The sequence below is a fragment of the Aulostomus chinensis genome, chromosome 14 (assembly GCF_037954235.1).
Source record: "Aulostomus chinensis isolate RoL2024-O1b breed Wild chromosome 14, RoL_Achi_v1.0, whole genome shotgun sequence".
Classification (NCBI taxonomy): Eukaryota; Metazoa; Chordata; class Actinopteri; order Syngnathiformes; family Aulostomidae; genus Aulostomus; species Aulostomus chinensis.
Genome location: NC_141333.1, coordinates 27,780,151 through 27,805,031, shown reverse-complemented (window position 1 = coordinate 27,805,031; position 24,881 = coordinate 27,780,151). Strand labels below are relative to the sequence as shown.

The window sequence follows — 24,881 nt, the reverse complement described above, 5'->3', positions numbered from 1 at the left end:
TTTGTCTCTCTCTTTATCTCTGTCCCACTCTTTCCTTCTGCATATCTGTCTTCCTCCATTATATATCTGTTTTTGTCTCTGCCCTGCTCTCCTGCTCTCTTTCGCCCCAACCGGTCAAAGCAGAAGGCCGTCCCCATTGAGCCTGGATCTGCTTGACGATCCTGCCTGTTAAAAGGAAGGTTTTCGTCATCGCTGTTGCAGGATGTGCTTGCTCATGGAGAATTGTAAATTCATTGAAGGATTGTGGTACTTGACCTGCTCTACCTGCACTGAAAGACCGAACAGTAAAAGTATGTTAAAAGGATTAAGTTGTGTTAACTCAGAAATTCAAAAAAGTTCATTCACTGCTATTTTTTTGAGTTATCTTAACTGATTTTCAATTTTAAGTGCACAGTACTCAAAAACTTAAATTCAATTTCGTCATTGCACTCAAATCGTTTGACTTGTCGCCTGTGACGTCACCTCCAACGGGCGGATCTTTCCGGTTCCCGCTCGCGTCGACTCTGAAATGCAGCGGCAACTTCGCAGCGAGAGAATATTTCTGACATATTTTAATGAAAAGTAATCGTTTTTGTGAAAACTTCGCTTCCGGACTGCCAGGGAAGACTGCTGGAGTTAATTCCGTTGTAGCCCTCAGCATTTTTTTTAACGGGCGGATTTCTCTTTCTTTCCTTTTTGAGCACTCTTCCTCTCTGGTGAGTTATCCTTCTTTGTCGTTTTACCTCCGTGTTTAACAAATTATTTCTTGTATTTTTCGCATGAAATCATTTATTTTATTCATTTGAATTCGATGTGTAGAGTTAAGTTTGTGTAATTATTGCCTTCACTGACATAACCTTAACTTTGGTGCAAAACGAATGTGCATGTCTCTGGCTATGTTGCTAATTTCGAGGCCCAACATTTAGTAAGTTTCATGTTAATTTTATGCCAAAAACAATATAGCCCTAGCTTACCGTGTAACCCTACCTCCCCACCCCCACCCATCTACAGCTCCGCGGATCATAACTGAATATGTTTCTGATCTTTGAACTGTTTTTTCTTTTTTTCTATTTTTCTATATTGTTTGACCACGTGCAGCTCTGGTTGCAGAGCTGCACGTGGTAACTGACCTGACCTCCACAAAGTCATGCAGATTTAAAATCACATTCATTGCTTGACTGACTGCAAACGCCTGTTAGTCAACAGCTTTTTTGAGTCTTTTTCCCTTCACAGCCAGACAATGAAATAGTACTGAAATGTTTTTAATTTTGTTCAGTATTTAGAGATTTTAAAGGCTCCTTTGTATTTCTTGTATTTTTACTCTTTCAATTAATTAGTGTTGGATCTGTACGATTCTGTCTATCATATATGTCTGATTTTTATGTCTGTAAAACTCATGTAAATCTTCTCTCTTTTAGATTAAAGCAGAAGAGGCTGGGTGTTACATGAGGTCTGCTGGCTGGTATATAGATGTTCTAAACATTTTTTTTGCCAGCTTAGTAAAAGTACTAGTTTTCCAATGGTGTGGAAGTGCAAACTTTGTGCTGCTGCCTTTGATCAACAGGCACAGTTGCTTCAACACTACCGTTTGTGTCATAGTAATGTCTCCTCAATTAGTCCATTGCCATGTGTGCATGATGACTGTATCTGCACGTTTCAATCAATAAATGCATTGAAAATTCATTTAACACGGATACATACAAAGCCAGTTGGACCAAGTCAGGCAGGATGTATAACATTCATCTGTCCCAAGTGCGGATTCAAGCAGCCATTCAATGATAAATATCTTCTCAGTCATCTTAGATCACATTTGAAAAAACACGAGATGGTGGATTGTCCATTCAAAAATTGTCACTACCGTACTAATGTGTATTCCTCATTCAATGCCCACAAAAGTAGGCCTCATCCAAACTGTGATGTCTCAGATTTTAAGAATGAGGTTGTTCACACAGAAACTGATAGCCAGTCAGTGCAGAGTGAAGCTGAATCTGGTGAGGGTGATCTTATTCAAAGTACTCCTGAGGTGGGTACTCCTACGGATAATCCTCTGGAGTCAGGAGATGACACAGGCACATTGCAAACTCAGTTGAGAAACAACTTGGCTTCTTTATTTTTGAAAATGCACAGTGTTCTTCATGTATCAGAGTCAGCAATACAGGATATACTTGAACATTTGGCACAGATATTTGCATTGTCTAAACCTCTAGTGAGAGACTCCGTCATCAGGGTTTTTCAGGAACATGATCAGGCAATTAGTGACTCACTTGTTAATGAATTAGTGGAAGTCATGATGAAAACTAACGTTTTTGTTAGTGCCACATCAGATGGTGCAGAGCTGTCCACTGCTAAGCGCAGGAAAACATTTGTAAGGGCCAACTATCCTCTGGTAATGCCAGTGCAGTACACTATAGATTCCAGTGGACACACAGCAGTGTATGTACCAATACTACAGATGATCCAAACAATGTTTAGGAATACTGACATTCTTGACAAGATTCAAGAAAACAAACCATCACCCCCTGGAATGTACATGTCCCATGAAGATGGAACATATTTCAAAGATAACCCACTATTGTCAGAAGGTGGAGAGCTTAGACTTTCCCTAATTTTGTATGTGGACGACATTGAACTAGCAAATCCTTTAGGCACAGCTAGAAAGATCCACAAACTTTGTGCAGTATACTGGTTGCTTGCCAATGTACCTAGTAAATATAGGTCCGGTCTGCATGTCATTCAACTAGCTCTGCTATGCAAAGTACCAGATCTACAGAGATGTGGCTATGAAAGTGTACTTTCACCTTTGTTAAGAGACTTGTGCACTCTTGAGCAGGACGGTGTTTTTGTTGAAACTCTAGGTCAGTGTATCAGAGGAACTGTATTTTGTGTGGCAGCTGATAATTTAGCTGCACATGGCCTTGCAGGCTTTGTGCAGAGTTTCCGAAGAAACTATGTCTGCAGATTCTGTTGCTGTACTGCAGACGAGATCCAGTCCAGAGAAGTTTTCGAAGCAGAGTTAAGCATGAGAACAAAGGCCTGTCATGAAGTTCATGTGCAGAATGCTGTACAGGGAGAAAATGCAACTCACTTTGGTGTTAAAGGGGAGTGTGCTCTTAGCAAGCATTTGCAACATTTTCATCCCATTACTGGTTTCCCACCTTACATACGTCATGATCAATGTGAGGGTATAGTGCCAGTTGAGTTGGCATTGTGCATCCGTGATATGATCCGTCGCAAGTATTTCACTCTTGAATATCTCAATACACAAATCCGGAGATTTCCGTATCAGCATGCTGATACGCTTGATAAACCGCAAGTGATCCCCAAGAATTTTGCAGCAAAACTAAGCATTGGTGGGAATGGGCATGAAAATTGCACTTTGTTGAGGCTATTACCTCTTATGGAAGGAAGTAAAGTCCCAGAAGGAGATGAAGCCTGGGCCATATTGATGGACCTCAAAGACATTGTGCAACTGGTATTGTCTCCATCTTTCACAGAGGAGTCCATCCAGTACATGCAAACTAAAATAACTGATCACAGACAAGGTCTTCAGTTGGTATTTCCAGACTTTAAGCTGCGACCCAAACATCATTATGTAGAACACTACCCAGAACTGACAAAATGTTTAGGGCCTCTTTTTCACCTATGGACCATGAGGTTTGAAGGGAAACATCGCTTTTTCAAAAGGGTCATACACGATACACACAATTTCAAGAACGTTCTGAAAACTCTTGCTACCAGGCATCAGCACATGATGGCATATCATTTCAGTGCCCCAGCATTTTTCAGACCTGACATACTAGCTTCTAGTGTCACTTCCACTCAAGTTTCCACACTGCCTGTAGTGGCAAAAAACTTCATAGAGACAAAGACAGATAGCCAGAACATATACAGTGCACCAAAGGTCTCTATAAGTGGAACAGAGTTTGCAAGGGGAATGTTTATTTCTGCAGGTCAAATTGGAGGACTTCCAAAATTTAGCAAGATTGAGAACATACTGCTTGTCAATAACTCTGTTTTCTTCCATTGCAGAGACTACAACTGCTGGTACACTGAGCATTTGCGCTCATTTCAGCTGATGTCCTCAGACAACTTCTCCGTGTATCAGCTATCAGAGCTAAACGACACAGTAAGTCTCCCAGCGTAGGATATTAATGGGCATTTAGTGTTAACACCAAAAAGATTTATTTTGATCAGAGGCTGAAAAATATACAGAATCTCATGGAGCAGTGTGGGGGGTTAAAACACACGGAATCTTACATCCAGTATGCCACTGACACTGCCCAGTTCCCACAAGCCCAGGAGAAGTGAAAGAAATGATTTTTTTTTGTTAATTGTTTTGCAAATGTTATACTGCTACATAATGTTACAATGATACATAATACAAACCAATCAATTATTGTCATATTCATTCAAACCTGAAAATGTGCTTGAAATTGTAATGCCAGAGCTAATGTTACTCATTGATCCTTTCTTTTCTCATTCTTTTCTCATTCTCAGAAATGGCAGCTCAACAGCTCCTTCTCCACATCCATACCTCGACTGACATAGTTAGGAAGATGACATTATCCGACCAGATACTGTAGATGATCTGAAAACAATAATCAAAGAAAGATTTAAGTTAGACTTTGACTTCAGCTTATCTTTCGAAGACCCAGACTTTGATGGCCAATTATGTTCTCTTGTAGACATTGAAGAACTTCCACAGAAGGCTGTGTTAAAAGTGGTCCGGTCTGAGAGTGATGACAGCTCCATTGCATCAGATGACACAATAATCTTACCCCATGCAATCACCCCAGAGAGGGTTGATAGATGGCCCACTGATTTTCCAGTGCCAACATTTTCATATGAGGTAGAGCTCGTACTTGGAGAGGGAAATGTTGCATTTGAAAGAACTGGGAAATCTCTCAAGTTGTCTAAAGGACAAAAACATAACATCCTTGAGACCCTTGCCGAGAAAAAGCATAGTTACAAAGCATATCCTAGTGACAGGGAATTCTCTGAGGTCGCAGAAGCGCTCATCATTAAACATCCCTGTCTCAAAGAGCTGGGGTCACAGACTGGTTGGTACGGCTGGAAAAACAGTCTGAAGTTTAAAATGGGGAACTTCCGCACAAAGCTGTGTCGGGCAGGATTTAGTGAGGTAGCTGTAAATTCTGGAAAAAGGAGTCCGAACAACCCAGACAAACAGCCTACCCACGCTAACATTAAAAGACCAAGACGCGCAGAGGTGAATTTCCTCCCAAATTTCCCAAGAGGTCACGATCTTGGAAGCTTGGAGCAAATTAGACTCCAAATTGTAGACGAAATAAAGATGACTGACAAGAACCTCCCCTGGATTGCATCGCTGATGCAAGTGACCTTTGCCTTACGCCGAAAAGAAGTCATCAGTGATGAGCTACCTGTTGGAGAAATTCTGGAACGCTGGCCTGCCCTTAGAATTGAGTCCCAGGTAAAAATATTACAGTACACACAGATTGAATTCTTTTTTTGAGCAGTATTTTTTAGTTGATCAAACTTATACTGTGTTTTGGTAAAGCTTTAAATGACCTAATATCTGAGAAACGGTTATAGGGATTTTCTATCATGCATAAGATGTGAAAATTCTGGTTTATTTCTGTATTAATTTTGTACAGGACACATAGACTACAACATTTAACAGTGATTTTATGTTTGTACAGATTTGTGTTTTTTTATTGAAACATGTCTAAAAAATTAAAATTTCAAAACAGAAACAATTGTTAAAATGTGCTTTGGATATAAGACACAGTACAACAACAAGTAAGAACACATTTTACCATACTTGAGGATCCACAGCAACAAACACGCAGTTGGCCTTTCGCTCACAGCAGAGTGTGTTTATCACAGAGCTGTGCATGTTCACAGCAATGCAGTTACACCCTCTGGTAGACCCTCAGTTTTGTAATAGCACCATCTACTGACTTAAATATGAATTGTTTCGCAAAACAGCGTGTGGTGTGAAGCAAGATTATGTTCTCATTTAAGGGACAAGTTGACATCCATGGAAGACGTACTGCTATTCTCCGTGCTCTCCCTCCTTTTCTGTGTGAGGATGAGTCAAAGTTCCTGAGGACGTGGGATGTAAGTCGGAATATTTTTATATTATTTTATTTTAATTATTTGTAATAACTGGACAATTAACGTACACAACACAGATGAATAACAAGCGGGCAGACAACTATCGCATTCACACTTACTGGTTTCTGAATGCACATCCAGTTCGATGTTTCATGCTAAAATTGTCTAATAGTCAGGAAAAAAATTATTTTATAGACATGTTGCATCGTCTATGGTCCTCTGATGCTGTAGTTTGTGGTGCAATCAGTTTGTATTGTATACACTAAGAGGTCTCTCTCTCTCTCTCTCTCTTTCTTCTTCTTCTTCTTCTTCTATCTTCAGCCTGTGGAGTCCCCTGAACTGGACATCGATGATGTACCACTTGGCCTTGCTTTGATCCGTGCCAATTCACCTGATGCCACATTTCTCTGCCCAGATAAGGTTGCAGTTCTCATTGAGGGTAATGTTGTGGTTGACGTGCATACATTGGCTGACGCCTATGTGATTCTTCTGGGGCTGATTTATGCGCTACATTTACATTATCCTAAAGACTTGGCCAATACTTTCGACTTCATACAAAAAGTGGTGATGGGCCTGGAAGATGGAAAGTTGAAGCCAAGAGTACTGAGCCTTAAAAACGACCTTTTGGCACTGGAGTAATCTAGCTCCTCCAAACTAGATTGATGGAAAACAATTCATAGGCACAGGCAATTGAAACATCTTAATGTTTTAATGTTATTGTTCACCTTCAATTTGGATGTTTGACAGTTGGATTTGTCATGCCTTTGTAGGTACATACTGTATGGTTTACAGACTGGTTAAAATAAGTACTTTAAATAGATAAAAAAAAAAAAAAAAAAAAAGCTCCCAGAAAATATGACAGCAATGTCCTGCCAATAGTTAGACACTTTATTTATTATTATTATTATTTTTATTTTAAGAACATGTTATTTACACATGAAAACATGCTGTTTTATAAGAGAAATATCTGATGTAACTTTATGCTTAAAACAATCATTTAAAGAAAATTTAATTTTTTGCAAAGAATTTTGATGATGACCTGTAGAAATAATTGTCTCACTGTTCCACTGGCCTTAAGTGACCTAAAAAAAAAAAATTCTGCGGTCACTCCTTCTCTTCCTGGGAAATTATTTCCTTATGTGGGGAATCCTGATGTTGTTCATTTAAAGATTTGACAGTTAAGGAAAAAAATAATGAATGTGGCTTTTATGACACAGTATTGTAATATTCAGGTGTTTAGCACATAAATGTGTAAAATTTTAGACAACAATTTGTTTGTTGTTGTATGTTTACTCAATAAACTCAATTGCATCTGACCTTGTTAATGTGTTTTTGACTGTATTTGTACCGCATAGGATTTTTTTTTTGAGTTAAAGCTACTTAAGACAATTGATGTAATCATTTTCAAAGAATAATTGAAGTTGAATATCTTATTTTGAGTTAAACTAAGCAAGATTAGTTGCTTGTAATTAGTATAGAACTTCTTTTGAATTGAAAAATTTAAGTAAGTATAAAGTGAAAAACACAGTTTTATAATTAAGAAGATTCAAGTTATCTATACTTGTATTTATTTTTATTGTGAAAACAACATAACTAGTTGAATGTACTTATCAGAAAAGGTTTGTTAAACTTACCAAAATAAGTTAGTGCCACTTAAGACTTCAAGTAAAGCATACTTAATCAAGGTCACTTCTTTAACTCAAAAAATGTGGTTATTGTTAATTAAAATTTTTGATGTAATCAGTTTCATCAAATTTTTTGAGTTAACTGAACTTATCGGGGTTTACAGTGTGTAAAGTGTCATGAGATAACTTTTGTTGTGATTTGGTGCTATATAAATAAAATTGACTTGACAATTGACTTAAAAGAAAACAGCAGGAGGACTTAGTAGTTGCAAAAAGAACTCTGACTTTATGAAAGTGTATGAAGAAATGTTCCACAGGCCAAGACTACCATGCAATTTGCCATGAACAACTGAGCTCCTCTCCATTTCCATACACATCTATATCCCATGAAAGTGTGTCATTAACTATGCTTGTTCTATTTCCTGATTTCTCCTCTCTCCTCTGTCTCTTCCTGCAGGTGTTTATGCATTCAGGTCACAAACTCCGCCACCCACTACAAAGATTTATTTTTTTAAATTTTTATCTCCTCTATCTCTTTTTTTCATTCCAGTTTGACCCAGTAGTGAATATCCAGAGGGGAAAACTTGTAATACACAGCTGCTAATTAACTTGCTAAACTGCTTAGCTGATGGGCAAGATACACTTGACACTGTCAGAGTCAGCCATGATAGAGCAATGGATTGGAACTATGACAACAGTGTTTTCCCTCTGTGTTTGTCTGAGGATGCAGCTGTAATGAGCTTCAAGTATCCTCTCCATCATCACCAGCTACAGGTAAGCAGATATTTTGTGCTGACTGTCTCATATTTAAGGTCATTGCCTGTCAAATTCAGTTTTACATGTATTAACAATTGTAGGTAAGTATTTAAAGTACTTACGCTTAATAATCTTCTTTTACAACAGATTATGGTGGCATTTTAATTGTTTAAAAGTGTCTTGCAATTTTTTTCTGTCCCTCTTTTTTATGTTCTGATTCTCTGTCACAGAAAATCAGAATCAGCTTTATTGGCCAAGTTTGTAGCACAAACAAGGAATTTGACTCTGGTATACTATGCTCTCTTGAAAACAAAGTTATGTAGGGGTTTATACAGACTAAAGATAATAGAATAAGATAAAATAAAAATAAAGATATCAAAGTACTAGAACAATATATACAAATCAACCTATGTACAACATATAAATGATAAGTAAGTGTGTATATGAGTGAATAGTGCAAATCCAACCGTGTCCGAGCAAGGTGGTACAAATGTGCATAAGAGGTGTTCAGAGTGAAGAGATTCTTCTGACACTCTGTGACTGTTAAGAGTTCATCGAAGCGACAGCCTGGGAACAGAAACTGTCCCTGTGGTGGCTGGTGGTGGCTCTATAACACCTGCCAGAGGGGAGGAGCTTGAACAGTCTGTGTCCGGAATGTGAGGGGTCTGCAGAGATGTTGGCTGCCTGTTTCCTGACCCTGGACCAGTACAGGTCCTGGATGGAGGGAAGGTCAGCACTGATGATCCTCTCTGCAGTTCTGATTGTCCACTGGAGTCTGGACCTGTCCTTTTTAGTGACTGATCCAAACCAGACAGCGATGGAGGTGAGCTGTCGTAGGAAGTACACCCCCTGCTGGGCCTTCTTCCGGACAGTGTCCATGTGGAAATCCACTTCAGGTCCAGAGAGAGTGCATCCAAGAAACCTAAAGGTATCTACAGTAGACACTGTGTTGTTGAGGATGGTGAGAGGGGAGAGTGTCGGGGGGCTTCTCCTAAAGTCCACTGTCATCTTCACAGTCTTGAGCGGATTAAGCTCCAGGTGGTACTGACTACACCAGTGGACAAGCTGTTCCACCTCCTGTCTGTGGGCAGACTTGTCACTGTCCCAGATCAGACTAATGACAGTGGTGTCATCCACAAACTTCAGGAGTTTCACAGAAGGGTCCCCTGATGTGCTGTCATTTGTGTAGAGGGAGAAGAGCAGTGGGGAGAGGACACACCCCTGGGGGGTGCCAGTGCTGCTGGTCCAGATACTCGACATGATGCCGCCCAGCCTCGCCTGCTGCTGCTTGGAAGCTGGTAATCCACTGACAGGTGGAGACAGGCACTGTGATCTGGGCGAGCTTTCAGTGGAGGATTTCGGGGATGATGGTGTTGAAGGCCGAGCTGAAGTCCACAAACAAGACCCTCGCATATGTCCCTGGGGAGTCGAGGTGATGCAGGATGAAGCGCAGTCCCGTGTTGACTGCATCATCCGCCGACCTGTTTGCCCTGTAGGCAAACTGCAGGGGGTCCAGCAGGGGTTCCGTGATGTCCTTCAGGTGGCTCAACACCAGTCTGACGACAGACCTGTCATTTAATCATGTGATGGAGGGCTTCTTGGGGGCGGGGATGATGGTAGAGAGCTTTCAGCAGGAGGGCACTTCACATAGCTCCAGAGATCAGTTGAAGATCTGGGTGAAGATGGGAGTCAGCTGGTCAGCATAGACTCAGGCAGGAGGGGGACACACCATTGGGTCTGGGGGCCTTCCTGATCTTCTGTTTCCAAAGAGCAGACACACATCCTCTTCACAGATCCTAAGTGTAGGCGGTGGGTCTGGGGGGGTTGGACTCCTGTAGTTGGTGATGTGTTGCAGGCCTCTCCAAACTGACTCAGGGTCATTCGCTGAGAGGCTGTTGTGAAGCTTCTCACTGCAGCTCCTCTTAGCTACTTTTATCTCCTTTGTCAGCTTGTTTCTGGCTTGCTTGAACAGGGCCCGGTCCCCACTTCTGTAGGCCACTTCCTTGTCCTGGTGCAACTTCTTTAGATTGGGAGTGAACCAGGGTTTGCTGTTGTTGTATGTGCAGAAGGTCTTGGTCTGCACATACACATTCTCACAAAAACTGATGTAGGATGTCACAGTGTCAGTGAGTTCATTGAGGTCTGTGGCTGCAGCCTCAAAAACACTCCAGTCAGTGCAGTCAAAGCAGGCCTGTAACTCCAGCTTTGAGTCCTCTGTCCATTTCCTCAGTCCTTACAACAGGCTTAGAAGCTTTTAATTTCAGCCTGTAGGTTGGGATAAGATGGAGCAGACAGTGGTCAGACAGTCCTAAAGCTGCACGGGGACAGCACGATAAGCGTCCTTTAACACTGTGTGGCAGTGGTCCAGTGTGTTTATGTCCCTGGTGGGACACTTATGGTGTGTCCCAAATCGCATACTTCCATACCACATACTTAAAATTTTGAGTATACTCAACTCAAAAAGGAAAAAAAAAGTATGGATAGTATGCGAAAATTGAGTATGCAAAAATACCTGGATGACGTACTCAAAATTGGTCAAGATTTTGAATACGCGACTGAGGACACTCGCCGTAGTCATTTGATTGATTAAAAATGGTGGCGGACAGCTGTGGGGAGAGTCGGTCAACACTGACTTCTTTAGAGTCATCTTTACATTAAATAATGGGGACAAGTTTGAAATTCTGTGTGGACATGGGTTAGAAAAAAAATGACCTGTCAACAAAGTGTTTTGCTAAATAGATCACACAAATAAACTTTACATACCTTTGCATCTTCAGCGAATAGGAGGACATCACGTTTTCGGTGCCGATTGTGGCGTAACAATGCACAATGACCATTCATTTAGCTGTTCTACTGCTTCAAAAATCAACAAACAAGTGCAGGCAAAAGGTGACGGGAATTAGCTGATGCTGATATGGTGCGAGCCGGTCACAAATTGGCGCAAAAGAAGAAGACATTGCGTCGTCATTTCCGGTGAGTGCAATTTGGGACAGCACTGCACCCTCGAAACTCGCACACTGCGCAATTGAATACATAGTATGCTTAATATACTTAATTTGAAAATTTTAAGTTTGCAGTCTGAACGTATGTGAGTAGTTCTTGAGTGACATTTGCACTGTTGAAATCCCCCAGAACAATGACAAGGGAGTCCGGGTGTTTTTTCTCAGTATGCGCATTATGCGCATAACCTGCATTTTGTAATTTCACCCCCTCAACATGCATGAAATTCGCTGAAATTCAGCACACTTGTCCAATCTGCCGAAACATTCCATATTCTACAAAAAACATTACTCAAAAACTCAATAGTGCCACTTAGGGAGCCACAAAACTAAAAGATAATTTCGAGCGCTATAACTCCTCCCACTAATGTCCCTTACACACGGGACAACCACCGTTGGACTTGTCTCATCAAGACAAAAAATTCATATCCTCATACCCCACACCTATCTACAACAGAATGTCCACAATTCGGACAAAACTGTCAAAATGAAGACTTTTTTACTCCCTGAACAAAATCTATCTCCTGCTAGGGCATTAATGGTATCACTTCCAAACTTTGGCACATTACTCTCCCAAGTGTGCTGATAACAAGTTGTTAAAAGTTTTTATGACTTACTCGGTTTGGATTTTATAAGCCGTCAAAGTGGGGGGAGACACGTTTCACGCTTACAGTGGAAACCAATGGGGAGTTCGTCTTCTCTCAGGGTACATACTGTCAAACAAACGATTCTCACATCTAAAATCAACATCCTACAGCATCACAACATACCCCACTGGATTCCTGACAAAAATATGGTATTATGTTTCACTTTTGACCATCGTATGCCAAATTATTAGGGCCTGAGCCTGGAGGTACTGCAGAAAATCTTGTCCATGCTTTTGTAACTTCCAAGCTAGATTACTGCACTTCCCTCCCATCAAGCTACAACAGTAAGTACTCTCCAGCTGGTCTTGAAGAGGCTCAAGCTGCCACCTTTAGTATCAGTGTTAGTATTAGTTCTAGAATAATCAGTATTCTTACTACTGTACTACCATTCATATCTGCATTGTGTTTGTATTGTGTTTAAGATCACATACTTGCTCTTATTAGGCTGAAATTGATTGCTTGAGTAATCTGTAGATATTATGCTGTCTTTCTCCTTCCAGCCTGTTCACGTTCCTCTCTGTCTGTCATTCTCTGCCCCATTCTTGCTTTTAATAGGGCCTGAGCCAGTCCCTGGCGAAGACCCTATTATGTTTCGAAGTCACACTCGCCACTTCAAAAGTTAATTTGACCCCCTAAACATGCATGAAAACTCACCAAATTTGGTACGCACATCAAGTGCGGCGAAAAATTCGATAATTAAAAAAAAAAGAGGCGCTCTACTCAATAGCGCCACCTACATACACAAAAAACCACGCCACAGCCTGTAGGAATGTCCTACAGACATGGGACCAACACCATTGAACTCGTCTCATCAAGACGGATAAATCATACACTCCCACCCCTGACCTAACTGTAACAGGATGTCCACAATTTGGACACGAATGTCTAATTTTGGACAATTTTGCGCCCCGAACAAAATCTATCTCCTCCTAAACCGTAAATGCCAGGGCTTCCAAACTTTCACACATTACTCTCCCAACTGTGCTGATTAAAAGTTGTTCAAGGTTAATATACTATGCGCTCGGTTTGGATTTTATGAGCCGTCAAAGTGGGGGAGACACTTTTCGCCTTACAATGGAAGTCTATGGGGAGAGCGTGTCCTCTCAGGGTACATACTCTCAAACAAATCCTTCTCACATCTACACCATACATTCCACAGCTTTTAAAAACACACCACTGTATTCCTGAGAAAAATCCCTACAAAAATATGGTATTTTGTGTGACTTTTGACCAACGTATGCCGACTTATTCAGCTTTTACACACTACATTTCTCTGAATCCTCCACTCTCTCCACTCCAGCACAGATCAGACACAGTGCAGCGAGGGAGCGGTTCTTAATGGGCCAGCTGGCAGCTCTGCTCTCAGCTCTGCTCTCAGCTCTGACAGAGATGGCAGAGAGCGAGCAGAGAAGGGAGGGGCTCTTAAAGGGCCAGCTCTCAGCTCTGCAGTCACACTGTGCAGCGCACTGAGGCTCGTCTCCTAAACTACAAGGCCTAGGGATTTGCTGATTACACCGTTGGATTCGGGCCGGTGTCAAGGTCGCGGCCATAGGCCGCATGGGGGCTCAGGCCCTAACAACGCTGCTTGCAGCTTTAATTATCTCTCGACCTCTCTTTCCTTTTGTATATCTGTCTTTTTCCATTATCTGTCTCTGTGTCTGCCCCACTTTCCTGCTGTCTTTCCCCCTAACTGGTTAAAGCAGATAGCCATTCCCACTGAGCCTGGATCTGCTTGACATTCCTGCCTGTTAAAAGGAAGGATTTTGTCACTGCTGTTGCAAGATATGCTTGCCAATGGAAAATTATTGGGTCTTCATTAATTGAATAAGTGTGGTGCTCGACCTATTCTACTTGTAAAGTGTCATGAGATAACTTCTGTTATGATTTGATGCTTTACAAATACAATTGACTCAACTTGACAACTAGAAACATTTTTTAAAATGAGTGTTATCAGTGATGTTGGCATTTAAATAAAATCAGATGATTAATTGTTTGTGACCACAGATTTCGGAACAGTTTATTACAATAACAGAAATGAGAGGACAACTGGCTGCATAGCCAATATTAAAATCATTCAAAATATCTGTGCAGACTTCTGTCATTACCAAATCAACACACCTTGTTTATGAGCAGCAACATGTCATGGAAGTACATATCACTGCTATGATTGGAAAATTGTTGATCATGTGATCACTTTTCATAGGATAAATCCTGGGCAGCACCCCTGCCAAGTCCTTAACCATACAAATTTAGCCAGCTAAGATTTTCCCTCCGAGGCAACAGGCAGCCAGCTTTATGCCAAATTCCAGCTAGTGTCAGCCAGGTTTAACTACCAGGAGTCAGCCCCACCTTCTTGGGTGTGTGCTTGAATTCCACTGTAAGTACACCCACTCCTTCAATTGTGTCACCATAAGGTGGTGTTTTTCATTCAGAAGAGCATCCAACCATTACCGGCAGCAGCATTTCCAGTATAGATCTATAAATTATAATTAAAGACAATAACACATAAATGTTGTTATGAAAATTATCATTTTCCATAATTCTGGTACAGGCCCTTGTGACTTCACTCATTGACTACTGTAATGCTTTCCTAGTAGGCCTCCTGAAATTTAAACCTCAGCAGATGATCCAGAATGCAGCAGTACATCTGGTCTACTTGCCCAAGACTGCACGTCACCCCACAGTTAATGTCTCTTCACTGGTTTCCAGTGGCAGCTCAAATCAAATTCAGAGCTCTTCTTTTGGCTTGCAAAACAGAGACAAGAATGGCTCCTGCCTACCCGGAATCCCTGACCCAGGTCTACACTCCCTCTCGCCCGCAACGCTCTGCCTGTAAGAGACAACTGGTGCTCACAGCAATGGTCTAAATCTCTAGCTAGACTCCTGTCCTCTGTTGTTCCCAAATGGTGGAATGAACTACCTAACTCCATACAACCCCCAGAGTCCTTTTCTACTTTTTAGAGACATTTTAAGATTCAACTGTTCAGGGAACACCTAGGCACTTAAAATCTGGCCTTTCTCCTCTTTGTCCTCAGGGGTAGAATGAGCCAGAAGGTTGAAGATCCAGCTCTTAGGGAATACTTAGCAGTGACAATCTTGAATGTTGAATATGCTGAATGTTGAAGGATATTGTTGATGTTGAATTATTGGTTGTGGTCAGTTGAGGTTAAATTTATTAAGAAAAAAAAACAGCACTTCCTCTGCCACTAGATGGCAGCACCTGCAGCCTATCAAGCTTAAAGCACTTTGTCCTATGAAGTAAGGCTTTCCCTCCAGGTAAGATGGACAGGACAATTAGTCAGCCACTCAGTGGACAAATTAAAGAAAGCTACCTCATCTCTCTTACTTACTTACTTACTCCTTCCTTCTTCTCCTACAATGAAATAAATGTTACCCTTTCTCTTAGTGCTGGATCAATCAAATACAATCCATGTAAGGAATCCATTGGACAACCATATATTCATTTAGAACATTATGCTATTTAATTGAAGCATATGCTTCCAGAAAAGAATGTACAAAAGCCTGCATTTAAACATAATGGTACAATGGTTCGACAAAAATGAAAGGTAGTGTGGATTTGGCATCTTTCTTAAGTAATAATCTTTCATTCAGATCAAAATCCTCTTTGGAATAACTTTTCCCTTTGATTGCTTGTCAAATCACGCTTAGCAGGGGTCACTTGACTATTATGCACAGCAAGTCATGATGTGAACAAAAGCACCTGCTAAAGAATGTTTTTTGTGTCAAGCACTGTAAAATGACAAGAGCCCAGAGGCTACATTTTCAGTCACGCAATCTGCATTGAACTGAGAAGTCCTTGGCAGTCATCAGGGTCAAACATAATCACAGAACGATTTTGGCTTCTGTGCAGATCTAATATAACTTTCTGCTGGTCAAAGAAATAAGCCTAGTGCTTTGCACGTCAGCTGTGGAACAAAATATGTATACAACCATGCAGATGTACTGCAGTACATTGAAACAGAAAGCTCAACACTCAGTATTCATAATAAGTACTGTATATGGACTCCTGCTCCCCTAAGGTGTTGGTTGTCCATGACTGAGGTAAGTAATAGTACAATGAATTACCTAACTTTACCTGTTGTCACTGAAGTGCTGTGCTAGCATAATGCTCCTTGCAGTAATAGAATCAGTCAACAAATTGTTTAATGCATGCACTGACTGAGTCACTGCAGGGCACCATACCTCTAAGTCTGTTGATGTACACTTTGCTGCACTATATTTTTGGCTGTCTTTTGCACTATTTTGCAAGACAAATACACTTCCATGAGACCAGTCTGAAGATGCAGAGGGCTCAACAGTGAAACAGGGATGAAGTGATGGGGCTAATCATTCAATGAGGCTATTATTGTAGAAATTGCAATAAACACGATGCAAGATGAAAATGTATGTGTTGGACTTTTAAAAAAAAAATCTGAATCAAAAATGTCTAATATTTGGCAAGATTAGAACACTGGGGCAATCTAATGCCAAGTAATTTACAAACGGTACTGTCAAAAAGCTAGAGTACTTGTGATAAACCAGTTGGTGGGTCCTGTACATATCCAATAACTATTTTTTTGTGTTTCCCTAGACCTCACATGCGTGACCTTGTGTCAAACTGGCTGAAACTAGTAAAATAATGTAACATAGCATGTATTCATGACTGATCATAAAAGTAGCTAGCACACATTAAAGCCTTTAGGGCTGGTCATCCAGAGAGTAACGATGGTAAATCATCACAAAAAAATTCCTTTTCTCCATCTCTCTGTCCGTTTCTCTCTCTCTCTCTCTCTCTCTCTCTCTCTCTCTCTCTCACACACACACACACACACCTCATGACACAGAAAGTCAGATGGAAGATGCAATATTAACAACCAAAACAAGTGCTATAAACAACCACATCACCAACAGCCAGATTTAAAAAAACAAAACAAAAAAATAACACTCAACAAAATGACTTTACACACTCAGTAATGATGGCTATCAAATGCAGACGTTGAACCACTGAACAGCATCATAATTGAATGTCTCTTATGTATCATTTTCACAAATGTTGAGAACAGTTCATGCAAATGACTCCAAACTTGGCACTACATTTTTACAGAAAGAGAGGAACAGAGGAATACACACACATATGGAGAACACAGACGTTTCACAACATTGCCCATCAGTTTAAAATATGTAATGGTACCTTTGCTCTGATCATGTGTTGAGAGAAAGCAATGATCTTGATTTTTATACTTGTATTGCTACTTTTTGACGTCCCCTATTTTTTGCATTTTAAAATTGATATATTTATTTATGAAATCTACTTTGGATCTCAATATCTTTACAGCAGGATCCTTTTGAATCAATTCTTTTGTATAGCAGATATACTTGAGTAGGTCTTTGATCCAGCATGGACACTTAGACATTAAATAGTAGCCAGATATTTTGCCAGATAATCTTCTATCTTCTTGCAAGAATGCTTGAAATGTGAGATTTCTTTGACTGATGACAGCTTAGAGGCAATGGAAAAACCTCTGTAAATGTTGGTCCAATGTTACTGCTGAACACATGGCTTTAAGAATTACTGATGTACCATTAGTTTCCCCCTCTGCTCCACCATGAGACTGATGCAGAATGCTTATGGCAAATTAGTTACTATGCAGTTGTATTTCATTGATTAACATGTGAAAAAGAAGAACTCTACCTTATGTAGAGCACTTTAAGTCCATTTTAATCTTATTCTTAACAGCCAGAGAGAGCTTCTTTCAAGACAAACCCATGATCCCATTGGATTTCTCCTTCATTGCTATCTGATGGCTGGGGACCATGAAGCATAGCCCTGCCACTCAGGTAGGAGGTAAACACACACACACACAAACACACACACACACACGATGGATTCTGCAGCCATAATATTTTCATTTACTTTCCTCTCTTTCTTTTTCCATCACCATTTAATCCCCCTTTCATTCTAGTCCATGCTACCTCATTTTTCTTCTCCTCATTTGTCACTACACAGCAAATTGAGAAATTTCTGGTGTTGGTAAAATCGAAGCAAAATCAGAGTTAATTCTACTCTGAATAGAGTCAAATCCCTTCTATGTAACTCCAAGTGTGCAAATAGTTGGAGTCGAAACGGAGAGTAAAATCCCAGTGTCTTCAAATCAAATCTGTAAGTGTTATTGTAATTACATTAACTCTGAACTATTCTACTCTTAACTCTAAACCTGGATGGGACACTTCAGGTGTAAATTTAACCCCAACCCCAGCTGCTACACAGAGACAGGAGCGACACACCGACCGAAGAGCCTCCAATAAAGTTGCTGGCCGTGCATTTCGCCGTGGTATTTGGTAAGTATGAGCTATTTTAAATTCACGTTAGGTTTTAATAATTATATTGTCCTTCTGGCACATGGTCTGTGTTAAGTAGTGAGTCACTGTTCATGGCAAAGTTATGGCACCACATTAGCTACACTAGGCAGTGATGATGTTAGTTCATAATTCTTTTCGCTCAAACTTTATATGACTATATCTACTGTGATAAATGTTTTAGATCGTATTCTTGCTATCTTATTAACTCAAGCAAGCAAGCGAATGCTAATTAAGCAGCGTACCACCTTTGGGCTGTTAGCATTATGTTAGCTTAAGACGAACTATGAAGCCATAATCCACAGAAACACAGGACAGACAGCGGACGCTGTTACGTCTGTCTGGCTCGTCTACGTCATAGGCTATGTTGTCGTGGTAAGGTGAAGCTGCAGGCTACTTTTGACCACACAAATAACAGCACATTGCATTTTGGTGAGACAAGACGTAAATTGGTTTTACATAAGTAATGTCGACAAATTAAATGTGTGCTTGAGAATCGCCACACTCATCCCAACGAGAACATTTTACATTTGATTTGGTGATGATATGTTGCGAGTTTCATTTTGGTATTTAAAATTTTAGGTGTTCTCTGTCACATAAAAACAGGGATTTTTCTTTTCTGTATCCTAGATTGACTTTCGAAACGGAATATGTATTGATGTCTTCTCCTGGTGTTTTTTCTGGTAAACCTCTCACATTAGAAGTCACGTGATATTAGCTTTAAATGTTTTAATCACATTTTGCTTCATGTGCACAAATCTAACCTTTCATTTATGTTTAAAATGCATGTAGAAAATCCTTGGAACATGGAGGAATCCAAAAATATATCAAAGTTCCACAGATGGATGAAAACTTTGATTTCTCCCTGTTTATTCAAGAAGGTTTGTATAGTGTATACTATAATATTAAAAAAATTGCTAAAATAAATAACTTTACAAGTTAATGAGATAATTGATATCATGGCTTACTTTTTTTTTGTTTTGTTTGATTTCTCCCAGTAACAGACAAATTTAGTCTGCAGTCTCCATTTTTCATTGAAGGTGTGTGCGCATTGACTGACACATCAGATACTGAGGTTGATGCAGACATATTTGATGAGCTGATAATGTCAGGGGTCCGAAACTTCAAGGTTGGATACCGCCAGTATCCGGTGACAGGTGAGGCTATTAAATACTTTCATGTATTTACTCAGCCTTGGTATCAGACCAAGGCTGAGTAAATTGGTCTTTGTTTCTCCTAATTTTCAAGTAATACTTCATCATAGAGGCTGCACGGCGGTGCAGTGGTTAGCACTGTGGCCTCACAGCAAGAAGGTTCCGGGTTCGAGTCCCGGCTTGGGCACGGGATCTTTCTGTGTGGAGTTTGCATGTTCTCCCCGTGTCTCTCCGGGTACTCCGGCTTCCTCCCACAGTCCAAAAACATGCAATTGGGGACTAGGCTGATTGAATACTCTAAATTGACCGTAGGTATGAATGTGAGTGTGAATGGTTGTTCATCTCTCTATGTTGGCCCTGCGATGGACTGGTGACCTGTCCAGGGTGTACCCTGCCTCTCGCCCGTTGACGCTGGGTTAGGCTCCCCCCCCACGACCCTTAATGTGTAGGAATAAGCGGAAGATGACGATGGACTTCATCATAGAAAATTAGTTTGAGGGAGTAGTTTTAAATAAGTTACCACACCAGTTTAATGCATCTTCCATGATGTTGATGACTGAAACCTCCGTTTACTCAGTGTGGTAATTAAAATTTAAAAAGTTGATTCCACTGATCAGTATACATGTGTATGTATGATGTTTTCATTCCTCTTTTGACCAATCTTTAGAAATTGCCATTCATTTGGTGGAAGATGAATCGCAGTCATCAGTATTGCCAGACCCCGCACCATCATCAGCTTCACTGCCAGACCCCTCAGCATCACCAGCTTCTTCTGTTTCATGGGATTCCACTATAATCCTCCCATCAACAGTTAAGAGGAAGAGAGGCACAATAGAGCTGGATCGCAATGAAGCTAGCTGTATTAATTTATCAGAATAGTAGCATGTGAACTGTTATTATGCAACTCCAGTTTCTTGTAGTATGTCAAACTAACATAAATCAGACAAAGCTTCCTGTCCAAATTTAATGTAATTTGCTAAAACCTGAAGTGCATGTTTTGAAAAAACACATCTTATTTTGCAGAAAGTTGATACTGTATTGAGGTCCAATCCAAAGGGTGAAGAAATCTTCAGAGAGTATGACAAAACTAAGATGCTGTCAGATGCAACATGGAAACAGTTGGTCAACATTCTAGTTGCAGAAATGACAGAATCATAGGAGTAAGAAATTGCTTCAAATGAGGAAAACATGACACAAATGTAATAATTATTTTGTTTCAAAAGGAGGATTCCACCCACAAGTGTGAGGACCAGTTATGCATTGGGAATTGTGACCCTTTTTCCATATCTCCAGGATCCATACTCAAAGAATGGATATGTAAGCTTTAATGTGTCTTTTACATCCAAAAACAGTTGTTGTACTTCTGTCATTAGTCTATATTTATGCCTTATATTTATGATGGCTGTGATTGTGTTTTGATACGATGTGTGTGTGTGTGTGTGAATGTGTCTGTGTGATGTACTTGTATGTGTGAGCAGGAGCATTACCATCCTCCTGAGGCAAATACGGGCTATCTTGCTTGGCGACTCAAGACAGTCCAACGCAATACCTATGATGGCTGCTGTGGGCATTCAAGATCTAACGTCTGGAACAGCCCAACAGCCCAACGAGAATCGCTTTTGACAGTGGACTGCTCCCTGTTCTACATCTTGTGTGCTCAATTCATTACAGTATTTTCATAGTACTGACAATTATGTTGTTGATATAATGCATGATTTGTTAGAGGGTGTCGTACATTATGAGTTGAAGCTGTTTTTTCAGTACATGATTCACAATGGTTACACCTCTGTGAACACACTGTTAGACAGGATACATAGTTTTAATTATGGTGACTTAGAACGTAAAAACAAACCAAGTGGGTTAAAAGTAGATGATAAAAGTAAGCGATTGGGGTTAAATGCTATTCAGTCATTGTGCATTCTCTGCAATACTCCACTGATCTTCGGTGATATGGTTGAAAGGGATAATAATCACTGGAACTTTTTGCTTCTTTTGTTACAGATAGTTAATATAATCTTCTCCCCCATTCTTACTGATAGCATGGTATGTTACCTGAAACATTTGATCTGTGACCACCAGAACATGTTCAAAATTTTGTTCCCTGATAAAAAATTGATTCCCAAACACCACCTAATGATCCACTACCCAAGATGTATTAAAAAGATTGTCCCTCTTATCCATGTGTGGTGTATTCGATTCGAACCAAAACACTATTTTTTTTAAAAGTCTGCAAAAAATTTTCAAAAATGTCTGGTCAAGCAACACTAGCGTCAACTGGCTTTTTACTATAAAAATTATTATTTTAAGAGATTTGAGTTTGGTCCTTTGACAATAAAAACAATTGATGTTTATGTGGGCATGCTGATTTTGCTGTGTATGCAGAGTGAGTGCATACACACAAAGGTATGTATACTATACTACAGGATTCCACCTGTCTGTCAGTCACTCTCTCATTTCCCTTTTGTCTTTCAAAGGGACAAAATCCGATTTAAACAGTGTAGTGTGTGTGTGTGTGTGGGGGGGGGCGGTCTGGTTTATGTGATTGTGGGTGTGTATGTGTGTGTATGGGGGGGCGGTCTGGTTTATGTGATTGTGTGTTTGAGTTATGTTACATAATATACCTATGACTTTGATAACTATGTACTGTCTGTGTTCAATTGGTTATTGTTGTTAAAGATTATTGGTGTGAGTGTGGCCTTGAATTTTGTTAGTGCATGGGTCTGTGGGTGTGTGTGTGTCATTAATTTGGGATGGCTAAGATTAGGATGCAATGTCAGTTATGGTTTCCATAAACATAGTAATGTATGGATGTGTGTATGTGTTTGCTTATGGGCATGTGCGTGTGTGCACGTGTCCGAAGAAATTAGGTTAGTTCTCCATTCTGAATGTTCCTGGTGGAAGGCAATAAAAGCTGCTGCAGTGACGAGGCCACGGCAATGAGATTTCAGGATAGCTGTAAATGTTCAATCACTTTTCCTCTTTTCTCTCTCCTTCTATCTGTCCATGGCGAAATGAGTAGAGAGAGTCAGGCAGGGGGACATGACAAAAAAAAGAAATGTATGGGAGAGAGAGAGAGGGACAAAAAGCAAAAAAAATCAGTCAATGAAAGTAAAAATCTCAGAGACAATCTGCTTGAAAAGAGTGGCAGAGAAGCCACCGCACACACATACAAACTCCCAAAGCACTGCTTCTGTTATAAACAACCACAACATCACACATGACTACTGCTGCGGTTAGTTATAGCACTGGAAGTAATAGAGACAGTGCTGATTATCAGTATAATGGAAAATTTAATTTCAGCATTTGTTCAAGCCTGTCCACAAGCAGACTTCCACCTGCATTTGCTGTCATTATTTTTTATCTTCTAATGGTCCAAACTACCTGGCACATAATATCTTGGATACCTCAGCTACCCTTATAAATATATTGTTGATCGTGGAGCTCCAACTTTATGACAAATGTGTATGCCCAAGATTGGACTTTGAGCAGCCCTCTATGCTGATCGGAGCTGCTGGAGCCAAAAAAAACCCATTTCTACTGCAGAGTCATTTGACCCAGGATTGAATGAAACTTGATGCCACAGCAGACAAATCCAGATGTTAATATAGATATTAATAAGCAGTGTAAACCACAGGCCGCACAGTAGTGCAGTGGTGAGCACTGTCACCTCACAGCAAGAAGGTTCCAAGTTTAAGCATGAGGTCTTTCTGTGTAGAGTGTGCATGTTCTCCCTGTGCCTACTTAGGTTCTCTCCAGGTACTCTGGCTTCCTCTCACAGTCCAAAGACATGCAAGAGGGGACTAGGTTAATTAAATACTCTAAATTGACTGTAGGTGTGGCTCTGAGTGTGAATGGTTGTCTGTCTATATGTAGTGACTCTGCAATGGACTGGCAACTCATCCAGGATGTACCCCCGCCTCTTGCATGAGGGCAGCTGGGATAGGCTCCAGCTCCCTCTGCAACCAAATCACACAATACTAGAATTAGATCACTTATTGCATACTAAATACAGAAATAAGTTACTTTAAAAATGACAGATGGACGATACATTTCTTACACCTTCCCCCAAACAGCCTGATGTTGTTGTACTGACATAAGCACACACAGTTTGAATTATTTTTGTGGTAGGACAGAACAGACACACTGCCTTTGTATAAAACAAAATTCAACTGAAAGAAATAGGATGTTTTATAAGAAACTGCTCTCAATCTCAAAGGGATTTTTTTAAGTAGTAAATAATTTCTGGATACCCGTGCAAGTGGGAGGAAGTGGTGGCTTCAAAGCATGGTACCCTGGACCAAGTCAAAATAGAAGGTGGTTTTGTGTTTAGGATGAGTATTAGTAACCAGCTGATGAAAGTGACTTGTGAACCTATTTTACACTAAAATTGTAAGTTATATCCATTGACTAATTGCAATTATGGCCGGAATGACCACCCACAGGTGTCAGAAAGGCCTAGAGGGATGTTCATAAGTCTTGATTCTTCTCACAATGAATAAAATGCAGTCCCTTTTTCAGCCTTTTTTGTTTAATTTGGTATTTCCTGCTGTGCACCACATTGTGGTAGTAGTTGTGGTTTGCCTGAAGATTGAGCTATCTGTCTGGATGTGAGAGGGAGACAGCCTCCCCTGCATCATTCCTTGTAAGCTGTAGACTCAATCACAATAAAAGCCTGCTGCACTGGCTCTGCGGACTCACAGCGCCTGCTTGGGGGAGATCCGTGTAATGGTTGAAGAGGAGAACAGAGAGGAGGAAAGGAGCAGAGAGGAGATGGCAGACTCTGGGCTTTTCTTTCTCCTTCTCACCTCTTCTGTCTATCATGATAATGAATCAGGCATTGTGAACAAGGTTTCACAGAGATTGGCCAATGCATAAATCCTGCTTGTAGAATGGCAGGCCTTTTATAATGTTGCAGCATGAGCCTGTGGGTCTCAGCAGAGAATGGATGGTGTGGTACCATAACAAGGTCTGCACTGTCATAAAAAGCTCTCAGACAAATGGCAATCTGTCCTTTATCATAAATTAAATGACAGGAGGTGGATGAGAAAGGTGTGTGTTGCAACTGCTCTGTATGAGAATTAGGAAGTGGATAACTGAATGAGACAGAGAAGTGATGATTCAAGTTTCTGTTATAACAACTGATGCAGCGTTTAATGCTGGTGGATAATTACTGTGTAATTGCACAGCATCCAAGTCATATTCAGTTCTCTATCTTTCTAACTATGTCTTCCTCATGTTATCCCATCCAGCAATATCTTGCCAAGAAAT

The 24,881-nt window shown here is 40.4% G+C and overlaps 1 protein-coding gene and 2 long non-coding RNA genes across 5 annotated transcripts in view; 2 read left to right on the top strand and 1 right to left on the bottom strand.

Annotated features, from left to right (window-relative positions):
• Positions 1-24,881, bottom strand: part of nlgn1 (neuroligin 1) — a 399,552-nt gene that overhangs the window by 97,312 nt on the left and 277,359 nt on the right. The window lies entirely within an intron of this gene.
• Positions 1,361-4,812, top strand: LOC147250422 (uncharacterized). Its single transcript, XR_015119269.1, has 3 exons — positions 1,361-1,441; positions 4,009-4,105; positions 4,477-4,812. It is a non-coding gene; the product is annotated as an uncharacterized LOC147250422 (long non-coding RNA).
• On the top strand, positions 20,315-21,886 carry LOC147250421 (uncharacterized). The gene is made up of 3 exons (XR_015119254.1): positions 20,315-20,423; positions 20,637-20,930; positions 21,092-21,886. It is a non-coding gene; the product is annotated as an uncharacterized LOC147250421 (long non-coding RNA).